Genomic DNA, 23316 nt, shown 5'->3' with positions numbered 1-23316 from the left:
AAACGCATAATAATCAAGATGCACAAACCTCATCTGAAAGTCGACACCACTCACAGCGTGCCAATGCAAGGGAGGAAAACGAATGAAATTGTATTTCGTGAAGACGTTTCACCACTTTCCATAGATCAGTAACTGGAGTTACACAACTAATAACCTAATAACAAGAAAGTAATATAAAATATACACGATTTAATTATATAGCAAATATGGACATATAAATCCACAAGGAGCAAAATATATCTCATATTGTCAAATAAAACCAAATTGTCAAAAGATCATCAGGACACGACGCCAACGAAGGTGCCACTGTGCCTACTTGGGTGGAAAACCGCCCCTTCAGCATCTTCCTTCGCACATGTTCACACACGCACGTCGATCACGTCATCTCGAACCATTCACATATCTTCCTCCTCTTGCGCTAAAACAAATTCACAAGTTTAAGGAAACAAACAACATGCGAAACGAGATAGAATACTGTAGCGGCACTCGACAACAAATACCGCTACACGACACTAACTAACACGGACACGGTAGCGAAGTGGTTAGCGCTCTAGGTTTCGAACGTTCGGGACCCGGGTTCGATTCCCGGCGCCCGTGATCCTATTTTTCTACCACGCAGCAAAATAAAAGAATAATTAGCAGCGTTCCAGCAGCGACATCTACAGCCGGCAACTACTACTATCACCGACGACAACCTAACGCCATACACGCCTCAATACTAAAAACACATACTCACACAGTTCACACAGGCGCGGAAGCTTTTGTATCCATGACTCAACATAACCTATAATCACCAAAAGAAGATATAAAAAACCCCAATAAACTAATATACCGAAATAGCGATCGCATACTATAAATCACTGATCGAGATACATATAACCAAAATTCACAGCACGCCATTATGAATACATGATAACCTCAAAATAAAAAACTATACACCTTTATAATTAAATCAAACCCTCACGATCACACTACAACGACTTCAAGTTCATATCCCACGAAATGATATATTAAAACTTACTATTATGTAAAAATACTTTATTGAAAGAAACAAGGAATAACGCGTGCTACACATACAAAAGCCACGGCGGAACGGCGAGATGTCCACCGCTATGAAGGGTTACAGGAGCATCGCAGATGCAATTTCGGCAAAGACACGTTGCTACACGCGTAAGGAAAGTCCTTGATGCTTTGGCAAAACGGATTGCACGTGCCTTGATCGTTCCCATTGGCATCAGCAGGAAAGGATTCGGAAGGATTGCAGACGCAACCTCGGCGAAAGACAAACCATTGCAATATCCACATTTTGTCTCGTATTTTGAATGTTTCCATCAGCATCGAAAAGGTATACGAGGAATCAAGACACGGCGTAAAATGAAGCAGACAAGGCATCAGCAGTCATCAAAATCCACGTTCTCTCATGGAAACACTAAAAACCTGCAGCATTGCGATTCCCACAGGAACGAACTGTCATGTGACTGTCATCCCATCGGGGATGTCATTATAAATAAGTGTAGCGACGCAATTCGAATGAGAATTTGGCGAAAATAAAGAAGAGTAATCGTTATCAGTTAGAATAAAGAAATAAAGAAGAGTAATTGTTAGCGGTTCAGTTGAATAAGAGAATAATCAGAGTGAGAGTACTTGTTAGCTGTTCAGTTGAATAAGCGAATAAAGAGAATAATCAAAAGAGGGTAATTTTTATTGGTTCAGAGAATAATCAAAAGAGAGTAATTGTTAGCTGTTCAGTTGAATAAAGGAATAAAGATGAGTAATTGCCATTAGTTGGTTCAGTTAGAATAATCAAAAGAGAGTAATTGTGATCAGTTGATTCAGTTAGAAAAAGAGAATAATCGGAATAATTGACATTAGTTGGATCGGTTCGTTTCTGTGGAATAAAGAGAGTAATTGTTAGTGCTTTAGTTAGAATAATCGGAATAATTGATATTAGTTGGATCGGTTCGTTTCGGTAGAATAAGCAGATAATTGTTATTAGTCGTTCAATTGAATTTGAGTGAGTCTGATATCAGTTCGTTTCAGTTTATTCAATTCGAATTTGAGTTAGAATTAGAGAATAATTGTTCGTTCCAGTTCGAATTTAAGAGTTACGAGATATAATTGTTATTAGTCAGTACGAATTTGAGAATAATTGTTATTAATCAGTTCGAGTTTAACAGAATCAGAGAATAATTGTTATCAGTACGTTTCAGTTAGAATAGGGAGATAATTGTTATAAAATAATTGCTATTAGTCAGTTCGAATTCATGCGAATTATTGAATAGTTATTACTAGTTGGCTCCGTTTGTCAGTTAGAATTAAAACAATAGCTGGCTCAAGTTTTTTTTGTTAGAAATTCGAATTGTTAAACACGTCCGGACACACTGTTGTTTACGCTGCTCAAGTTAAATAAAGATTTAAAACTCAGAAAATTATAGAAGTGTCAATCTTTGTAAAACCGGAATCACCCCAGGGGCCTGCCCTTTCATCAGCGGAGGCCAACGACAAGGGAGTCAACTTTTGATTAATATATTAATATTAATTTAATTAATTAATTAATTATTAAATTAATAATTAAATAATAAATAATATTAATAATTAATATAATACGTTATTAATTCTGCCAATAATAATTGTTTATAATATAATTGTTTATTCCAAACAATCCTCTCCCGTGCTAGTATTCCTGCACATAGCAAGTTAGCCGAAACATGGAGGTTGTTGACCAGTGGCCTTAAACTCTAATTAACGCTACTTAATCTAACGATAAATATCTAATTGAAACAGTCCTTAGACTGTTTCTGGTGGCAGCGACAACTGTATTGTTTGAAATTTTCTGAGTAAAACACTTTCAAAATTTAAATAGCGAAACGTAACAGTATGATATTACGATATGACGTATAACGGTATATACTATTACGTTATAACGTATAAGGTTATATAGTATTACGTTATAGCGTATATCGTTATATAGTATTACGCTATAACGTTATATACTACTACGTTATAACATATGACGTTATATACTATTACTATGCAACATGTAACGCTATATAGTATTACATTATAAAGTATAACGTTACACAGTGATATGCTATAACGTATATCGCTATATACTATTACGATGTAACGTATAACGTTATATACAATTACTATACAACGTGTAATGTTATATGGTATTACGTTGTAACGTATGTCGTTATATAGTATTACGTTATAACGTATACCGTTATATACCATTACGATATAACTTATAACGTTATATACTATTACGATATAACGTATAACGTTACATACTATTACGATATGACGTATAACGTTATATACCATTAGGATATAACGTGTAACGTTATATACTATTACTATACAACGTGTAAGGTTATATTGTACTACTTCATAACGTATAACGTTATATAGTATTACGAGAAACTTATGACGTTATATACTATCGCTATATAACGTGTAACGTTATGTGGCATTACGTTATAACGTATAACGTTATATACTATTACGATATAGCGTACACCGTTATATACTCTTACGTTATAACGTATAACGTTATATACTATTACGATATGACGTATAATGATATATAGTATTACGTTGTAACGTATAACGTTGTATAGTATTACGATATGACGTATAACGGAATATACTATTACGTTATAACGTATAACGTTATATAGTATTACGTTATAGCTTATATCGTTATATAGTAAAACGTTATAACATATAACATTATATAGTAATACCTTTTAACGTATAACGTTATATGCTATTACTATATAACGTGTCAGTTTATATAGTATTACGCTATAACGTATAACGTTATATAGTAATACGATATTACGTATAAAGTTATATACTATCACTATGCTACGTATATTATATAGTATTTCGTCATAACGTATAACATTATATACTATTACGATAAACGTATAACGTTATCTAGTAAAACGTTATAACGTATAACGTTATACAGTAAAACCTTATAACGTATAGCGTTATATGGTATTACTATAAAGCGTGTAAGGTTATATGTTATTACGTTATAACGTATAACGTTATATACTATTACGATGTTACGTACACCGCTATGTACTCTTACGTTATAGCGTATAACGATATGTAATACTATGTTATAACGTAAAACGTTATATAACATTACAATTCAACATGTTACGTAATATGGTATTACGTTATAACGAATATCGTTCTGTGCTATTACGTTATAACGTATAACGTTATATAGTATTACGATATGACGAATAACGCTATATACTATTAGGTTGTAACGTACAACGTTATATAATATTACGCTATAACGTATAACGTTATATAATATTACTATACAACGTGTAATGTTATACGGTATTATGTTGTAACATATAACGTTATATGCTACTACTATACAACGTGTAACGTTATGTGGTATTGCGTTATTACGTATATCGTTATGTGCTATTACGTTATAACGTATTACGTTAAACAGTATTAATGTTTTAACGTATTAACGTATTGACGTTATATACTATGACGATATGACGTAGAACGCTATATACTATTAGGTTATAACGTATTACGTTATATACTCTTACGGGACAACGTATAACGTTATACACTGTTACTATACAACGTGTAATGTTACCAGGTATGTAAATATGAAACCGGAATTTTTGGAAGAAAATAAACTTTTATTGTATGAAAATGATTAAAGATATTTTATTGGAAGTATTGCCGAGAAAACTGTCGCATTTTTGCGGCTAACCATTCATGGAGGCATTTTCGTACATTTTCGTAAGAAGTGAAGTGCTGATCAGAAAGTGCTTGTCCCATCGATGCAAATAAATTGTAATCGGACGGAGCCAAGTCTGGCGAGTAAGCCGCGTGCGAAAATATTTTCCAACTGAACGCTTCAATCGTTTCCTTGTCCGGTTTTGCTGTATGTGATGGTGCGTTATCATGAAGCAAAGTTACTTTGTGTTGCCCTTTTTGATATTCTGGTTGTTCTTCACGCAAAGCTTGATTCAAATCGATCATTTATTGTCGGTAGCGCTCAGTATTGACGGTTTGGCCAGGTTTTAACAGCTCATAATAGATCACACCCTTTTGATCCCACCAAACACGTTCTTCGTTCCTCACGTCAAAATTGCCACTTCTGAATTTTTTAAACTACTCAAAGCACTATGATTTACCAAGAGCATGCTCACAGTAGGCTTCGGCAAGCATTCGACGCGATTCTGCGCAGTTTTCTTCAAATGGTAAGAGAAAATCGATGCTGTCCGCAAATCGTAGTTTTCAGGCACAAAATTCGACATGTTCAACGCTGTCACAAACTATGCTGTTGTATGAAACTTGTATTGTTCTGAGTCGAAAATGTTTGTGAGATGTCTGCAAAGACTTTTGGCATCAATGACGCAGTTTAGTGATAACTGAATTATCAGCTAGGGCCATCTGTAGGCATATTCCGGTTTCATATTTACAGACCTGATATTCACATAATGACAACTCTGAAACTCCACGTCCTGGGATTATGGGATTTGGAGATCCAGTTCTTCCCCACAAATCCCCGTAGAGTACCCTGGCACCCCCAGGGCCATGCGTTTGGGTTACGCCCAACCAACGCATAAGGCACCCAGTACCTTGCTACCTGGATTAGCTAAGCCTGTCAGGGTCTGTCGCTCGTCTCAGGTCGAACGGGGCACATTCTAAACCCTCCTGTCTCTCCCAGATGGTTCCGGTGCAGGTGAGACGCTGCTCACCCGCCGAAGGCCATTCGGTGGAGCCATCACCTTAAATCGGCCCTCGTGCCAGCATCTTGGGCATCAACCTCTGCCACCACGAGTCCATACACATTAATTGGCCGAGCATAGAGGTCGCTGCTCCCTCCGGGCTGTAACTCAACCCCCGTGGTACCTTAGTCATTGGTGGGACAATCGTATGGATGTACGGCCACGTCACTACCGGCCGGCGATCTGCTAACCGAGCTCTGCAGTTCCAGATGGGACTCACGTAAGCGGGGGCCTCAAGGTACTTTTGTACCCGGGAACTTATCCCGACGGTCCCATCCTTGGCATCAGGATCGTGGGTGCGCTACTACCCAAGGCCACGTAGAGAAAATGTAAGCGTAATTAAACGCCTTACACCCCCGGCGACCTTCCCTGCGGAGTACATAGGGACTCACGTAAGCGGCACGCTTGTTCCTACGGCCCCCCTCGCTTCGGGAACGTGGGTTTGCCAGCCCCCATAGTCTCACATAAGCGAGCCCTCCCTGCGGTTAAGATCTCCTGACAGCGTGCGTTGACCCGAGATGACGGCATGCAGATAGGTTGTGTTCGCGCCGTTTCGTACACTCTCCGTGTGTCCAAACAGTACACCGCGAAAGTAATCCAAATGTCCTCACGTGGGCAGACGCCACCCGCCAGGAATGCAAGGATGGTTCTGCAACCATTGAAAACGCAAAAGCCTGAGAAAGGAGCAGAGGGGTCATCCCCAAAAATACAAGTGTACGCGCTACACCGAAAAAGCAAAACAACCCAGAAATTAAGAAGCGGTCTGATGAAGAGAAGGAGGATACCAAAGAAGAATCGTAGCCAATACCCGACATAAGGGAAGAAGCTAGCGATATGGAGAAGAGGGTCGGTCCAGACACTCTGCCACGACCCGAACGACAAAGTTAACAAGGGCAAACCGCAACGATAATGCGTTACTTTAAGGATATGAGAGGACTTGTGGAGAAGCTCCTGCTCCACAACTGTTATCTAGCCGGAAGGCTAGAACAAGCTAGAAGCTAAGAATAAGGAAACTGCGATATTAAGCGCTATGAGTAAGTCGCTGTAAGCCAGCAAGCGGCATAAATGGTCTTTAAGAAAACAACGAAGGCCGAGCCAAAACAGCTCTCATACGCGGAAAAAGCGAAGACGGCCAGCAATAAAGTGGACAAATGGCGGTAAAACCGAGAAATGTGGTTATAATCCGCTCGGAAGTGGAGGATAGTGAAATAAGAACAAGCGGAGAAGCGCGTAACGCGCTTACTTTACTACTTCACGCTAGTATCCCTCGTAAAAGGGGAATACAAATAACAACAGTTAAAAAAAAACGAAAAAAAAATAAGCAGCACCGGCTTAGTCATGGAAACGACGATGCCGGAAGGACTGAAAGCGTTCACAGAGAATGTACGGAATACATACATAATGTGCAGAATTCGGAAAGAAAATAAAATAATCAGATGACTCATGCGAAAAATCGTTCTTCATATAAGTGAATGAATATCTGAAAAATATTCGAAATTCGAACATCTTAAACATGTTCGCACATTTATTGAGAAGTGAGTTGTTTATTATACAATTTCTGTAGATGTATATGTTTTTTGTCGCATAAATGAACGCAGTTTGCGTTATTTGGCCAGTTGCACAGGATCGTAAAGGTTCATCACTTTGAGTACAGGCATATGCTTGAAGGAATTTAAAATAATCTTCTTACCATTGAAATCTACTCATTGTTACGCTATAAATTATAATACAATTTGTATAGTGAAATTCAACAGTACGTCTCAACTGAACAGATATATTGCGTAACAATTATTTATCACTAAAGCATGAATGTCGAACCCAATTGAATTTTATTGTCAATGTCAGTATTATCTTAGAAATAATACAAATAGGAAAAATGAAAAGTAAACAATTTTTAACTGCTGATAATTTAATAACAGGAGTATCTAACGCTCCTTTTCTCTCGATCTGTTTGGCAATAATTTTATTCATTAATTTTTCGAGAGCTTCAAATATGATCTCACTGCACTCAAGACTGTCAATAGACAACGTGCCAAGAAAACTCTGATGCCGCATAGTAAAAAAAGCTTTAAGTGAAAACATACATACATGTTTGTACGAAAACTGTAACTGCTTATGAATACAATCTTGACTCGGATTTGAGAATCCTATAAGATATCATTTTAAACTATACTAAATATGAAGAATACGCTGTCCCGCGTATCTAGAAGATATCTTTAAAATGATGGTCCAACCAAATTAAACTCAGACTGTCCTCTGAAACTGCTTAATCAAATGATGCATCGATTTGTAGTAGTAAATCTAGACATCAGAAATTTGCTCCGTATGAAAGTCCATCGAACTCGGTGTATTTATTACCGTTACGAAACATATATACTCGAATAGGAACACTCCTAAGATAATAATGCCTCAAGGAAAACACGTCAGAATCGCTGTCTCTCAAATCCATTCAATGAATAAGAGACAAAAGAAGATACATATTATAATTATATGCAAGTATCCGTAAAGTGGTGAGACGTTCAGACAGGTTTGTTCGATGAAGATCAGTTACATACTCTGCTCCGGGTTAAGAAATGAGCCTCAAGTGGGTGAAAAAGGAAGGGGAAATGAGGAGAATGCAAAGAGTTGATGAATGTAAGAAAGGGAAGCTAAATCTCAAAATAACGAACAAGAAAAAACAAGCTACTTACGTTGATACCGTAGCGAGTCATCTGTTCTCGATGACGATCGTCTATACCACCGTCGTTGTTGAATATTTTAGCAGTTCTAGTATAATTGAGCTAGTATAATTATATATTATATTTCGATGCACATTACCCCTTCGACCACTTATATCCGTGATTATGACTGAAGAACAAACAGAAGATACTCATTATAAATTAAATTTAAGCAAAAAGAAACTTTTTGCAATATTAACTCCAAATGGGAAAATATGTATATATCAGCATGGATTATGACCTCCCTATTTTTACATTAATTGTTTTTAAAAGTTTTATTTCAAAGCACGGCATGGTTTTCGTTGAAGGAAATCGTTTCGTGGAAGGAAATATCAAATAGTGAAAGAGTAAAATTATAGAACTCTGAAAGAATAATATAATTTAACATGAAAATATCAAAAAACTGAGTACATCGAAATATAATAGATATTTTACAGGGGAAGTAAAACATGAAATATTAATATAAGATAAATATTAATATAAGAAATCATTAATTTTTTCTAGAATATATTTTGTATGGCGCGTGTTATCACTTTGTTATCTCAAATTTTTCTTCACATTTCTTTACATAATTTTCATAATATATTTATGAATTAGATATATTTTCATAACCTATGTCCTACTAACGAGTTTTCATATGGTCAATGAGATATGTAGTACAGGAAGTGTATAAATATATATTTTTTATGTATCTTCAAACACAAACTAGAATATCGAGCATGTTATCATTTTCCTGTGGGTTGTAAAATGATCAACTGTGATAAATTAATAAACTGTTGATGAATGAATGTTGATGATGAATGAACAACTGTTGATAAATTAATAAATTGCAAAAATTTGTCGATTTGTACTATGAGTGCAGAGTGCGAATAATAACGATAGTGAACACACAATTGAATACCTAAACGACAAACTCCTGAGCTTTATACTTATTTTTACGTGGGTCCAATCTTTACCGATTCCATATAGGCTCCGACCGCTCTGAGTTTTTGAAAATATAGGTAGAGGAATAGGAAAGAAAAGGAAAAGACATTTGATCGCAGATACATCGTTGACGCTAGCTCTGTTTAGACTCTAGGATATCGCGCGGGAATATGTTCGCTTTTTCTCATACCTATAGAGATGTTAACTCAACCTTGGCGAAACTACTTATAATATTTATATTAATATTTATTTAATCCATTAGAATCGTTTTTAGATTAATATTTATAAAATATTCCATAATCCATATAATGATTTTCTTCAGGCAAATAATAATTTAATATTTTTTTTAAAGTGTGATATCGTTCAAAACAATCGCCTCTGTGTAATGAACCATTGCAAAATTTAAAGACAAAACATATTCTACTTCTTTTCTTTTTTGATTGTGTAAACACTGTATTGTTTTGGGGTTTTTTTTACTTCGACGACTGGACACTATGTTTATTGATATGTTTTCCAAAATCTGATAGTCCTTCTGGATGATCTAAACTGGATGATCTCCATGTTAGCTCAGAAGTGTTTGTTGTACTAGATATTTCTTCATCGTTCTCCTTAGATTCACAATCTTCTACCCACGATATTATCACTTTTTGCAGGAAATTTTTTATAGGTATTCTTATTCTATGACCCATAATCATTCCTGTTGTGGCCCCGGGACCATTTCCTTTCCTACCCCTCGTAGTGATGATCCCCACCACTTGCCCTTCACCGTCGTTACTTCCTTCTGTTACTGCCCTCTTACTACATTCCTCGGTCAGCCGTTCTACAGTCTCCAGGAGATGACTGACCTCACTTTCCAGAAAGTGCACCCTCCTCCGCAGGTATGTGCCGTCCGCATATTCATGTCCGTGAAACGGTTCGCTGTCCTTCTCGGTCCCTTCTCTTTCCTTCGATTCCATCTTTATATCCTCTTTTTGCGCGTCGTCGCCACCACCAGCATCGTCGCGGATGCGGAGGCGGCAGAGATCGGCCATTGTTGAGGCAACGGCGGAGGTGGTGACCGCGTGCGCTGTTGGAGTTCAGCGCTAGACGCTCTCGCTCTCCGTAAGGCCAACCGGAACCCTCGCCCGCGACAGCTCCACCACCGACTCCAGCGGTTCAAGACCGGTGGTGGAGGTGGTGGTGGCCGTTTTCATTTTGTTTTTTTTTTTTGTACGTTGAGAAATTCTCATGGACACTCCACCTCTGCGGCAGGAGCAGAGCAGTATCGATTTCTTATCGATCAAAACTCCACGATGTCCTGCCTACGCGTGTGACAGGAGTGCCCCGAGAACTCTGGCGAACCACTGCCGGTGCACTCCTCGCATCCTCTTGATCGAGCCAACTCTGTAAATTTCTCTAACTGATTAATTTGACGTTAGGGGAAGCCATCGCTTCCGGGGAGGCCGCGCGAAGCAGATCTTCGTCTCTCTCCTTGACCTTCCACCTTGGTGGCGAGCATGCACGTCTCCCCCTTGGAGGACCGCCGCCGTTATCCGTGGACGCCGTTCCAGATCTATGTGTGTCCTTTGCCTCCATAAATAGGTACAGGTGATCCGAGAGTGTCTCCACCACCTCGACCGCTCCCCAGCCTGAAACCCCCCTGAACGCAACGGAGGTGGCCCATGTGATGTGAACGACAGAGCTCCCCTCCCTCCGCGCCACGCAAGTGCTGGCCGAGTCCCTGTTCACCAGCAGGAGTCCAAGATCCGCGGCCCAATCTGACAGCTTGCGGCCGCGCGCGCTGGTCCTTTTTTTGGCGGAGGAAACCTTTAAAGGCGCCCCGCGCCCTCCGGGGAGAAGGCGAAGGGTGGTGCTGGATTCGTACCGGCAAAAATCTCCACGGTGGCCGTCTTTGGCGTGTCCCGTAGGCCAAAACCGTAGTCTTGTTTTACTCAACGTTGATGTAGTCTGGCAGGATCGCCAAAATGTCACGTAAAAAAAGAAACTCTCTTGATGATACAAAAAACTTTATTTCTCAAGAGTCCAAAACCCTTGGGTGCCACTTACAATGTTCAAGTATCGGCTCACAGTTCAGACTGACTTGGTCGTCAATATTTGGGGTTTATATACTATACAAGGACAACGGAAATGAGGGTGGGGATATTGTTTTTAGAAATTCTTTGCCAGGGTGGCAATGTGTCGACTGTTTGGAGGATGTTTAGAGGTGGTCGCCTAAATTGACGTTAGTGTAGAAGATATTGGGGTTACAGACGCATGGCGGAAAGGGCCCCAGAAACGCTCATTATCATGTTATCATAGCATAGTAAGTTTTAATTTGTTGTTTTATTTTATTTGTTGTTTAATGGCGTGTTGTTATCTGTTCACATCGTATGGATTTCGATCAGTATTTTATATGATTGTTATCTTCGGTTTTTTAGTTTATTGGTGTTATAATATGTACCAATTAATAAACCGAACCGTTAACCGATCAAATCAGTCACGAATAAAGCTATTATACGTGACGTAGTAACAAAGGAATAGAACGATAGGAATACACACTTTAATATCAACTATGAAGTACATAAAATATATGAAATTCGCATAACCAATTAATAACCTAACAGGCATAAAGAAAATATATACATATACACATATATATGAAATTTTCATTATTGAACTAAATAATTGACAAGTCGACGAACATAAAGAAATAACTACTTGAAATTAACAAAATTACATTATATAATGAAATAAAATATACGAAATTACATTATTTATATTAACTTATAATTAACTTACAACTAATATTATAATTTAATAAACGTATCTGGCAAAAAATACTATATGAAATATATGCGTACGAAAATCTACAAATATATCTTATATACATGTAACGGAATATAAAATATGTAAAAATTCCACCACTAAATAACACCTACTGACAAATTAACCTGTGTGGATACACCTGGCACATTAATACACATAGATAAACAAGGCACTATTGTCAAACAAAAACAAAATCCACACACGAAGCGTCAGAATACATCTCACGAAATTTGTCCATACACCATGAACATACAGCAGGGGAAATCCCTCCCCCCCCTGACCAGAAGAATGATGACGTAGGTGAGCATCCAAAATCTCGGCACGAACCTCCTCAGGGAAACGAACCTTCCCGCAAACATCTGTATTAAGGATCTCGATAAAAGTGGAACTTGGCGGAAACTCAATGGTATTCTCATGGGACAGGGTCAAGTCAATGACCGAAGAACCATTAGGACTTGATGCTAATGTTGGAGCCACAGTGCCAACCTACGTGGAATGCAGCTTCTCCAACTTCTTCAACCTTCGCTCACGATTTTCCACACCACCACGACAACCACGTCTTCTTGAACCATTCACATACCGTTTACGTGACTTACTCTTCCCTCTATTTTTCTTCTCCTTCTTCTTGCACTAAAACAAGACACACAAGTTTAAGGGAACAAACAACACACGAAACAGGGCAAAGTTAAAATAAATTAAAATAAAACATACTTGTACAGTTTGCACAGGCGCGCATACTTCCGTGTCCATGACCCAATATAACCTGTATTCACAAAGAGAAACATAAAAACCACAATAAATTAAAATACCGAAATTATCAATCATATAAAATACCGATCGAGATATAAATGATGTGAAAGGACAAAATATACTCACAACACTGCCATTATGAATAAAGAAACGAAGATGAGATAAGCTCAAAATGTAAAATTATTATAAATTATTATTTATATAAACACCGAACTAAACCGTCAAAGTCACGCACTACAGGTAAAAATGTACTATGAATTAATGCCGTATAAACAAAAGAAAATGTAAACTATCGCACAAAAAAAAAAACGATCGAAACCCAAACGACGAGAATGGACAACAAATAATCAAAACTTGCAATATGCCATTACGAATAAAGAAACGAAGACAGCATAATCTGAAACAATGCACCTATATAATTAAAACAAACGTTGAATCAAACGTTGAAAACCTTCTAAATCAGGCTCAACAAATTAAAATTTATTTACGCTCGTATTTACAAAGAACTGTAAATTACCAATAGACTAAAACATCGAAGGTAACGATCACATAAAATAACAATCGAAATCTAAATAATGTGAACAGATAAATAAATAATCAAAACGTTTTCGTCAATTAAATCGAAAATTGAAAAACTATTCGAAATCTAATCTCAACGAATTTGCCGCGTTTTTTTTTTTTTTTTTTTTAATTTGTACGATACTATTTGTATATTTGACATCAATATTCGAAAATTCCGATCGATACGGTAGTTGCTGCCACCAGAAACAGTCTAAGGACTGTTTAAATTAGATATTACATTATTACTTACCTTTTCGAAGATCACGGACATTCGTATTTTCTTAATAGTTCCATCGATAAATTAAATACCCGTGGGTAGCGTTAACTAGCGTTTAATACAACTGGAAAGTAAGTTCTACGTTTCGGCTAACATGCTACGTGCAGGGATACTGGCATGGGAGAGGATTAGAGTTGGTGGGAATAAATATTCTATTTTGATATACAAGATATATAATGATTTTATTCAAGAATACTGTATTCTAATGGTTGCTGTAGATTTATATATGTATACCGTTTTCGCCCGTTTTTATTCGCTTTGATCTTATTATATTACTAGATAAGTATTTTCTACGTCAAAAGTTTATTTTAATTCGATTGGTTGTTGACAGAATTTATCATTCGAAATTTCGAATGTTCAGAATCACAATAGTTTGTAATAATTTATTCTAATTTGATTGGTTATTGATAGAATTCATTTTTGAGATTTCGTATTTTCAAAGTGGCAATAGTTTGTAATGGTTGCTGTCGCACGATATACATATATATGTCGGAGATGAAAGAACACGGGAACCTTCCCTTTGGAACTTTGAGAAGACCCCATAGTACTGTAATCTAGATTCCACCATAGCCGTATTAAGATATTATTGTCATTCGATCTGACTATATTTATTTGAGATTTATGATAGTGAGCTCGGGCTCAAGGCGACAACCGGTCGCCGAACGTGGCCGCGGTCAAGGGATGAACGTTTCGTCTAACAAAGGCAGGAAGTAACTCTATAGCTCTCCTTAAAAGAAATACTTGGGACTGGGCACGACGGTAAGCATTTCAACGATTTCCGTCCCGTGTCTCGCCACACGCAGACTCTATTCTTTGAGTAAGATGATTACCAGATGTCGACGCGTCTCCACAGTACATGTTCAGCTAGCCCGAGGACCCGCTATAAATCTTAAGATTTGTGTAACTAAAGTCCTTCAAACCGACAAACAACTACGAGTTGGAACTCCTCGTTCCAACTACGAGAAAATAGGAGAAATCTATTTTTCTCACGAACGACGTTTCCTCTTCTCGAACTCTCTCTTAAGGGCGGCTAATACCCTTCCCTAACCACCAACATGGAAATTGACCAATTAACAGTAACGCCAATTTCCCTCACTTTCCGAACGAAGGCTTTTCTCCACGAATCCGATGATTTCGTGCCCTTAGGCACACCCATCATAGTTTTCCTCGACAGCGTTACCGTGATAGAGAACCACTCTCCCGCACGATCTCAAAGACGATTCAAGTAAGTCTCAGATACGTAGTGATTCCTCTGTGCAGTTGTCACGTCCCGCGCTCCGCACGTGCCGTAACGTAAACATGGATAACCGCAACACACAAACAACGCAAGTGACAACTCGTATACCTCGAAACAAACACACAGTGCAATGAAAATGGAAATTCTTTAATAAAATTTATTAAATATAGTTAATTATTCATATATATATGTCGGAGATGAAAGAACGCCGGAGCTCCTCCTTGGATTCGCGGGAATACCGCAACTCTGTAACTTGGATTAAACAAATGCCGCTCCGATTGTTCGAGATTTATGATCATGAGCTTGGGCTCGAGGCGACAATCAGTCGCCGAACGTAGCCGCGGTCAAAGGGATGAACGTTTTATCTAACAAAGGCACAGAGTAACTCTATACCTCTCCTTAAAAGAAATAGTCGTAGCGACACGTGGCAGTAAATACTTCAATAGTTTCTATCCCGCGGCCCGCCACACGCAGATTTTGTCCTCCGGGTAAGATGATCGCCGGGTGTCGGCATGCCTTTGTAGCGTATGTTTAGCTAACGTGAGGACCCGCTATAGATCTTAAGATTTAGTCAAGCGAAGTCCGTCAAATAGACTTTGTTGCAACTACGGGAAGATAGGAGAAACCTATCCTCCACGAGCGTTGCCCCCCGTCAACAACCTCCCCTCAAGGGCGGCCAGCATCTCTTTCAAAACGCCGATATGGAGATCGACCAATTAGCAATAGCGCTAATTTCCCTCACCTTTGGAACGAAAGCTTTCTTTGACGAATCCGAGGATCTCATGTCCTTAGACCCACCCATTATAGTTTTCCTCGACGGCATCGTCGAGACGGAGAGTCATTCTTTCGTGCGATCTCATTGACAAGTGACAGTACTGAGGTGATGGGCGTGATAGGTATAGAAGAATCACTCGGTATAGTTTAACAATATCTATTTATTTGCTTGTGTCCGTGGTATACACTAGCGCGGTGAAAGCACGGTACAATTATCGGTTCGAGGTTACAAGTTCAAACTCGGCGCGGAACTTTACGCGGTGGTTCGAGTCGAGACGATTGCACAGATGTCCAGAGATTCAGATTCGTTATTATGTACGACCGCGGACGACCGATTCAGATAGACGTCTTCCACCTTGCTTCGCGGCTCGCGATAGATCAGAATGAATTTGTGTCGCGATGATGCTCCTTAGGAAAACTGTGTTTGGGTGTGTCTAAGGATACGGAATCATCGGATTCGTTAAGAAAAGCGTTAGTTCAGAGAGTGAGGGAAATGGACGTCGGTGTTAATTGGCTAAATCGTGAGTTGGTGGTTGGAAAGAGATGACAACTGCCCTTGAGAGAAAGTTGGTAGCGAGGAGCGTCGTACGTGAGAAAAAACAGATTTCCCGTAGTGGGTGGTATGTGTAGGGACTATTGAGACAAAGACTGTTTGTCCCTTTAGAGAATCTTAGCTGCACGAATCCTAAGATTTATAGCGAGTCCTTAGGCTCGCTGTAAATATTCGGTGAGAATGCATCGACATCTGGCAATCATCTCGTTCGAAGGGTAGAGTCTTTGTGTAGCGAGGCACGAGACAGAAACCGTTGGGAAGTTTGCTGTCGAGTGCCGCTACATAACGATTAATTTTCATCAATATCGAGGAAATGGTCGCGAATTTCGAGTCGCTTGGCTTGTTTCGAAGCTGGGAAACGCATGCACTACGTTCTGCGTCTAGGATGCAAAAAAAGGAGCGTTTAAACCTCGAATGATCTCAGAAAGTACCGAAATAACGATTAATTTTCGGGAAAATGCAGTAAATAGTTGCGAATTTCGAGTCGCCGGGCTTGTTTCGAAGCTGCAAATCGCGTGCACTACGTCCTGCGTCTAAAATGGAGTAAAATGTGCGTTTACACGACGAAATATCACTAGCGAGACCGAAATTACTACTAATTTTCCGTAAAATCGAATAAAGACTTTCAATTTGCGAGCCGCTGGGCTTGTTTCCGCACTGCATATAGTGTCCACTACGTTGTGCGTCTAAAATGGAGTAAAATGTGCGTTTAAACGTCGAAATATCCCAAAAGTAACGAAATAGCGATTAATGTTCGGTAAAATCGAGTAAATGTATGCGAATTTCGAGCCACTGGGTTTGTTTCGAAGCTGGAAACCGCGTCCACTGCGATCGGCGTATAAAATGGAGTAAAATGTGCGTTTAAACGACGAAATATCTCCAGCGAGACCGAAATAACGATAAATTTTCGTCCATATCGAGGAAATGGTTGCGAATTTCGAGCTTCTGTGCTTGTTTCTGCCCTGCATATAGTGTGCACTACATTCTGCGTCTAAAATGGAGTAAAATGTGCGTTTAAACGACGAAATATCTCCAGCGAGACCGAAATAACGATTAATTTTCGTCCATATCGAGGAAATGGTTGCGAATTTCGAGCTGCTGTGCTTGTTTCGGCGCTGCATATAGTGTGCACTATATTTTGCGTCTAAAATGGTGTAATATGTGCGTGTCACCGACGAAATATCTCTAGCGAGACCGAAATAACAATTAATTTTCTGCAATATCGAGGAAATACGCGAGGAAGGTCTCGAATTTCGAACCGCTGGGTTTGTGTCGAAGTTGGAAAACGCATGCACTACGTTCTGCGTCTAGGATGCAAAAAAATGCGTGTTTAAACGTCGAAATATCTCAAAAATTACCGAAATAACGATTAATTTTCGGTAATATCGAGTAAATGGTCGCGAATTTCGCGTCGTTGGGCTTGTTACCAAGCTGGAAAACGCGTCCACTACGATCTGCGCCTAAAATGGAGTAAAATGTGCGTTTAAACGTCGAAATATCTCAAAAAGTACCGAAATAACGATTAATTTTCGTCAATATCGAGGAAATGGTTGCGAATTTCGAGCTGCTGTGCTTGTGTCACGTTCTGTTATGTTCGATACGATCGTGTTATGCCTTCCGTGTTAGTCTGGACTAAATCCAGATAAAATTTTTTACTGTGTTATCTTCAGTTTAATCGGAAGGGGAAAATTGAAATGGTATGATTGTTTATGAAATATTAATCGAGATGTCCGATTAATATGGTAGTTGCTGCCACCAGAAATAGTCTAAGAACTATTTCAAAGAATTTCCTTTTATTATTATTATTATTTTCTTTAAGTTGGGTGTGTTAGTGTATGATGGGTATTGTTTGTCTATCGTGTCTTTTGGATTCCCAGTCTGGAAGTGTCTCTGTAAGCACTTTCTTGCCTGTAGGAAAACAAATCTATGTACCTTCGTCTGTCGTGTGATTTGAACTAGGTGAGGGTCTATTATCTACTAACTCGTGTTTAAAGGGTAGCGTTGACTTACGTTTGATGCAACTGGCAAACGAATTCCACCTTTCGGCTAACCTGCTATGCGCAGGAATACTGGCACGGGGGAGGATTAAAGTTATTAGGGATAGACAATTGGCAACGTATTTATTTCGTCTGACAGAGTTATGTTGGTTTAACTATATTTTAATTTATTCGTTTTTAGTTGATTAAAGGTATTACAATATCAGCAATAAGTATCGTCGGATGCAAATGTAGATATATTGTACAGCGATGTACAATAAATAAATATTCTAGCTTCTAACTGGATAAATTTTACAAATGTTTGGTAGGATAATATTTATTCGTAACAATAAGATTAATAACAAACGCTATGGTGTGATGTGGGCGATGGCGAACGAGATCGAAAGGAATGCGCCTCGCAGTGTTCGGAAATTGGTGAATTTGAGGGCGAAAAACTAGGTGGTGAACCTTCGCGATTCGACTCTAATTCTTCTCGATGCCTCCTCTCTTCCTTTTTTATTTCTGCAGCAATTAATCATTTGTACCAACGTTCGGCTCGCTTTTTGTTGAGGTGACTTTTATCTTTTCTATTCTTTTTTTGATTTCGTCATGGAATTATAATTCGTTCTTGACAACAAGTAAAGTCGTAAATGAGTAAATGATTATTTTATTTGGTGACTGAGTTCACTGTAGACAATCAGTGTGGCCTCGTAGGCCTCACCCAAGGATGAGCAATCTGCTAACGGTGGGAAGAGGAAAACGAAAACCATAGATGTTTCCAATGATTAAAAACACCGTGATCATTGGTCGATACAGAGAATAATTGTCGTGAATTCAAAATGTTCGAATGAAATTTTATGTGAGTTATTTACTCGATACTTCTATCTGTCAACTATAGTTGCCGACGGATACTTTCGTTTAAAGACAACTTTGTTCAATTAAAAGTTAAAAAAGAAACGAGGAGGGTGTACAATTTCGAATCTCCTACCTTGTTTGATTTGTGGAGTCGATCAGGTGTGAGTATGGTTTGGCGATGAATCGGTTTTAACAATTAAATTTTGTTTCGCGATTAGTTACTCGATGTTTCGGATTTTTCGAACTTAATTAACAATTTTATTAAACGGAATTACAGTATGTACTAGATTGTTTCTTTGACGCAGACGGATCGACTTGCGAATGAACAAAAGAATAAATGAATCACCGAATCTCAAGTTAATACCGAACCTTAAGTGCAATACTCTTACAATACTTTTTAAGTTAAACTCACTGTTTCCAACTAAGGCTGACTTATGACTGCTCTCAATTAAAACTGAACTCTAACTACTTTCAACACTACTTTCAATTAAATTCTGAACTTGGTAAAACCAGCTCTGACCTCAATTAAAACTGCACTCCAACAACTCTATTGAGTACTGAATCTCTATTTATATTCTTCCTAATTGTCACGTGACCGATTATTTCTTTTGTAATTGTACCATTACTACGTGACAATTTATGAATTTCGTAACTACCTATTTCCGCTGGGGTTCTTGTTTTCTTGATTATCTCACCCTTTGCTTGGTGTTAATGACATACAAGGTGCTTGAAAGAATGTACATGTTACAGGTGGTCGTATTTTGCTGATGCTGCGTCTGCGTTCTTTCCATGACCTTCGTTACTGATACCTGTGGAATGTGCCGGTCGCGTGGCTGCTTGGCCTTGCTGAGGTTGCATTTTGTGTGTCCGGTGATCGCCCTGCTGATGTCGGTGAATCGTACGAGGTGCTTGCCGAGTCTTTGCACGTGTTGTATGCTCTATTTCTTATGTTCCCCAAAGTTATTGTGAGTTCAAGGACAAGTTTTAATACGTCATTCTATAAGAGGTGGTGCGTGGTGGTAGTTTCTATTTGTTGATTTGCTTGCCGAGTTTTAGGTTAGTTTTCCTTTTTATAAAATGTTTGTTCGTAGCAATAAGTGATTTTGATATTGCTTGATGTTTGTATGACCTGTAGTGTTAATTTTGTTTGTTGTATTCTCATATTTCTTTTATGAATGCAGGTTATATTGAATCATGGATACTGACATGTCTGGAGCTGTAGAGGTATGTATTAATTTGATTTGTGTTGATTTCATCATATTTCATATTGTTGTCCTTTATCTTGAATTTGTGTATTTTATTTTAGTGTAAGAAAAAGAAAAGGAATAGAGGGAAGCGCAGGCCGTTCGTACCTCCTGTGGTCGAAGTGGTACATACAAATGCCTGCGCCAAGGTCCGTTTTCCGGAGGAAATTCCTGATGGAGTGTTGAAGCCTATCTATTTCTATTTTATTTTCCATCTTACCCTCGTATATTAATTATATCTATATATATGAATAATTAACTATGTTTAATAAACTTTATCAAAGAATTTCCATTTTCATTGCACTGTGTGTTTGTTTCGAGGTATACAAGTTGACACCTGCGTTGTTAGTGTATTGCGGTTATCTATGTTTTCGTTCCGGCACGTGCGGAGCGTGGGACGTGACACCCCCCCTCTTGGAGTTCAAATTTCCGGAGGAAATTTGACTGATTGTGTCCTTCAGCTCATTTAGAGCGGACGTAGTGGCTGTTGGTTGTTGATATATTGTATCATTAGATGTAATTGATATTCCTTGTGGTTGTGTTTGATTTTCGACGTTGCGTTTTCCCTTGATGTACAATAGCAGGTGAGTGACTGAGCCCCATATTGCTCCGAGTAGTGCGAGTCCGCATCCGTAAGTTTCGCGTAATTGATATCCATGTATAACTATGTCAACTATTGTTTTCATTATTTTCAGTATTATGAAGATTCCAAGAATTGCCGCGCTGACCATTCCGAATTCCATAATACCAGTCCATAATTTCGATGCAGTATTCTTTGCTAGTGTCGTTAGTGCGTTTTTATCCATGATTCTCAAGATATTTACCGTTCCAGGGACGATTACTTTTCCTGTTGCTCCTCTGGCCAGTGTGTTTAATATTGTTGTTTTCTCAACTGGGAACATGACGTGGTCTCGTAGTGTATCCAGGTCCCTTTGGGTATATATTCCGCTTGTGGCCAGTGATGATGGTGCTGAATATTGCCATGTTTGGCGTGTGTCTGGACGGAGTTCTTGTGGTGCAATTGCCTCCATCGGTTTTAGTACGAACTTGTGCCAGAGTCCGTCGATGTAGTATAGTGTGGGTAGTACTGCACTACATTCTCTATGATTTCCATGTTGAGTTAGGATGTGTGTCTTTGGTGTTAAAAATGCGGTGCGATTTCCTTGCTAACACCTTATGTCTTTACATTCTAGTGTTTACAATATAAGTTACAAAAATTTATATATATATGTATTTATATAGATTTATATATATATGTGTGTGTGTGTGTGTGTATGAGTGTGTCAATAAATATAATGGACATGCATGAAAATTATAATATAATATAATAGATATAATATATATGCTTTGTTATGAATGTTGATTGTTTTTACATAAGTATTCATTTTGTGTGTATATTATTGTTATTGCGTTGTATATATATTATATATGTATTTATATATATATATAGGGAAAGAGTTTTAGTATGTTAATGGTTGTTTACAATTGTACGTATGTGTAACGTAAATCACGTCAGAGACCAGGACACTGTAACCCCAAACTCTTTTGCCCTGATGTCACCTTAGTCGACCACTTCTAAACATTCTCCAGACAGCCGATACTTGAACATTACACATGGCGACCTTGGCGACAATGTATATTGCCGGAGTGCCTGAGGGTTCATCTGTGTCCTAACGGTCCTTCCACCGAATGTTCTGGAAGCGTGGCAGCGGTCGCGTGCGCCTGCAGGGTGGTGGGGATGATGAAGGATGAAAAACAAAAGAAGAAACAGATGTCACCGAAAGTAAAAAATATTGTAAGAGCCTCAGTCTCGAACGGTCACGCCTAGAGCTCAGAAGTGTCTTATAAGTGTATAAACGAAGTAAAAATAAAGTTTCTTTTTTTTTTTTTTTTTTTTAATTTCTTTTTTTATTTTACGTGACATTTTGGCGATCCTGCCAGGATCCATCAACTTCAAGGAAACGAAATTACGCATTTCGGGCTACGGTCAACTTTGAAGATTGAGGATCAGTGGACCACTGTAACAGAGCAGACACTTTCGACGTTTCGACAAAGGAACACCGCAACGGAACCTTTCCTACGGGTTAAACGATCAAGGTGAGCAAGCCCTGGATTCTTTTGTCAAATACAGATCGAGAACAGACAGCACAATTAGTATAACAATGGCAACGCCACGAGAAGACAAAACCGAAACTGTTAGCGCCGCTTTAACTAACAGCGGAATAGACTCAACAGTTAAAGCTTTGCTTGATGCAATGCAGAAGCAAAATGAGAGACTGACCCAACAAATGAGTATGCTTACACTGCGTATGGATGAAGTTGTAGCAAACACAAAAACGGGAAATGTATCGGAGGCCAGTTCCCTAATAACCGTAGACGAAGTAACCCACACCGCTAAAGATCAATCGGTCCTTCGAGAACCTCGCCCATTACTTCAAACACCACCTCAACCATCCTGGGAAAGGACTTTTCCTGAACAATATACGCAACCAGAGCTAAAAGCTGAGAGTGCATTAAAATGCATTCCGATATTAAACGGAAAGGATGATATAGACGTGGAGGATTTTATTCATGAAATACAAGAAGTAAGAATGATGTGTAGCGAACCAACACTATTACTAAAAATGATTAAAATAGAGAAGATTGTAGGAAAAGCCGCAATGGCAATCCGCAATATTCGTATTACCGAATTCGAATCTCTGTATGAAGCATTGAGACGTAATGTAGCTGCGCAAGTATCAGTGAGAGAACAACAGGACGAATTAAGAGGAATGAGGCAAGGATTAACTGAGAGCGTGCAAAACTATAACATCAGATTTCGAAGCGTTTTTAACAAACTCCAACACAGCATTAC

The 23316-nt window shown here is 38.6% G+C and overlaps 1 long non-coding RNA gene across 1 annotated transcript; it reads left to right on the top strand.

Annotated features, from left to right (window-relative positions):
- Positions 1-18318: 18318 nt before the first annotated feature.
- Positions 18319-20442, top strand: LOC125386232. The gene is made up of 2 exons (XR_007226204.1): positions 18319-20123; positions 20400-20442. It is a non-coding gene; the product is annotated as an uncharacterized LOC125386232 (long non-coding RNA).
- Positions 20443-23316: the final 2874 nt, after the last annotated feature.

The sequence above is a fragment of the Bombus terrestris genome, chromosome 13, assembly GCF_910591885.1.
Source record: "Bombus terrestris chromosome 13, iyBomTerr1.2, whole genome shotgun sequence".
NCBI classification, from domain to species: Eukaryota; Metazoa; Arthropoda; class Insecta; order Hymenoptera; family Apidae; genus Bombus; species Bombus terrestris.
The sequence above is the reverse complement of the archived record's forward strand: the minus strand, read 5'-3'. Positions and strand labels throughout refer to the sequence as shown.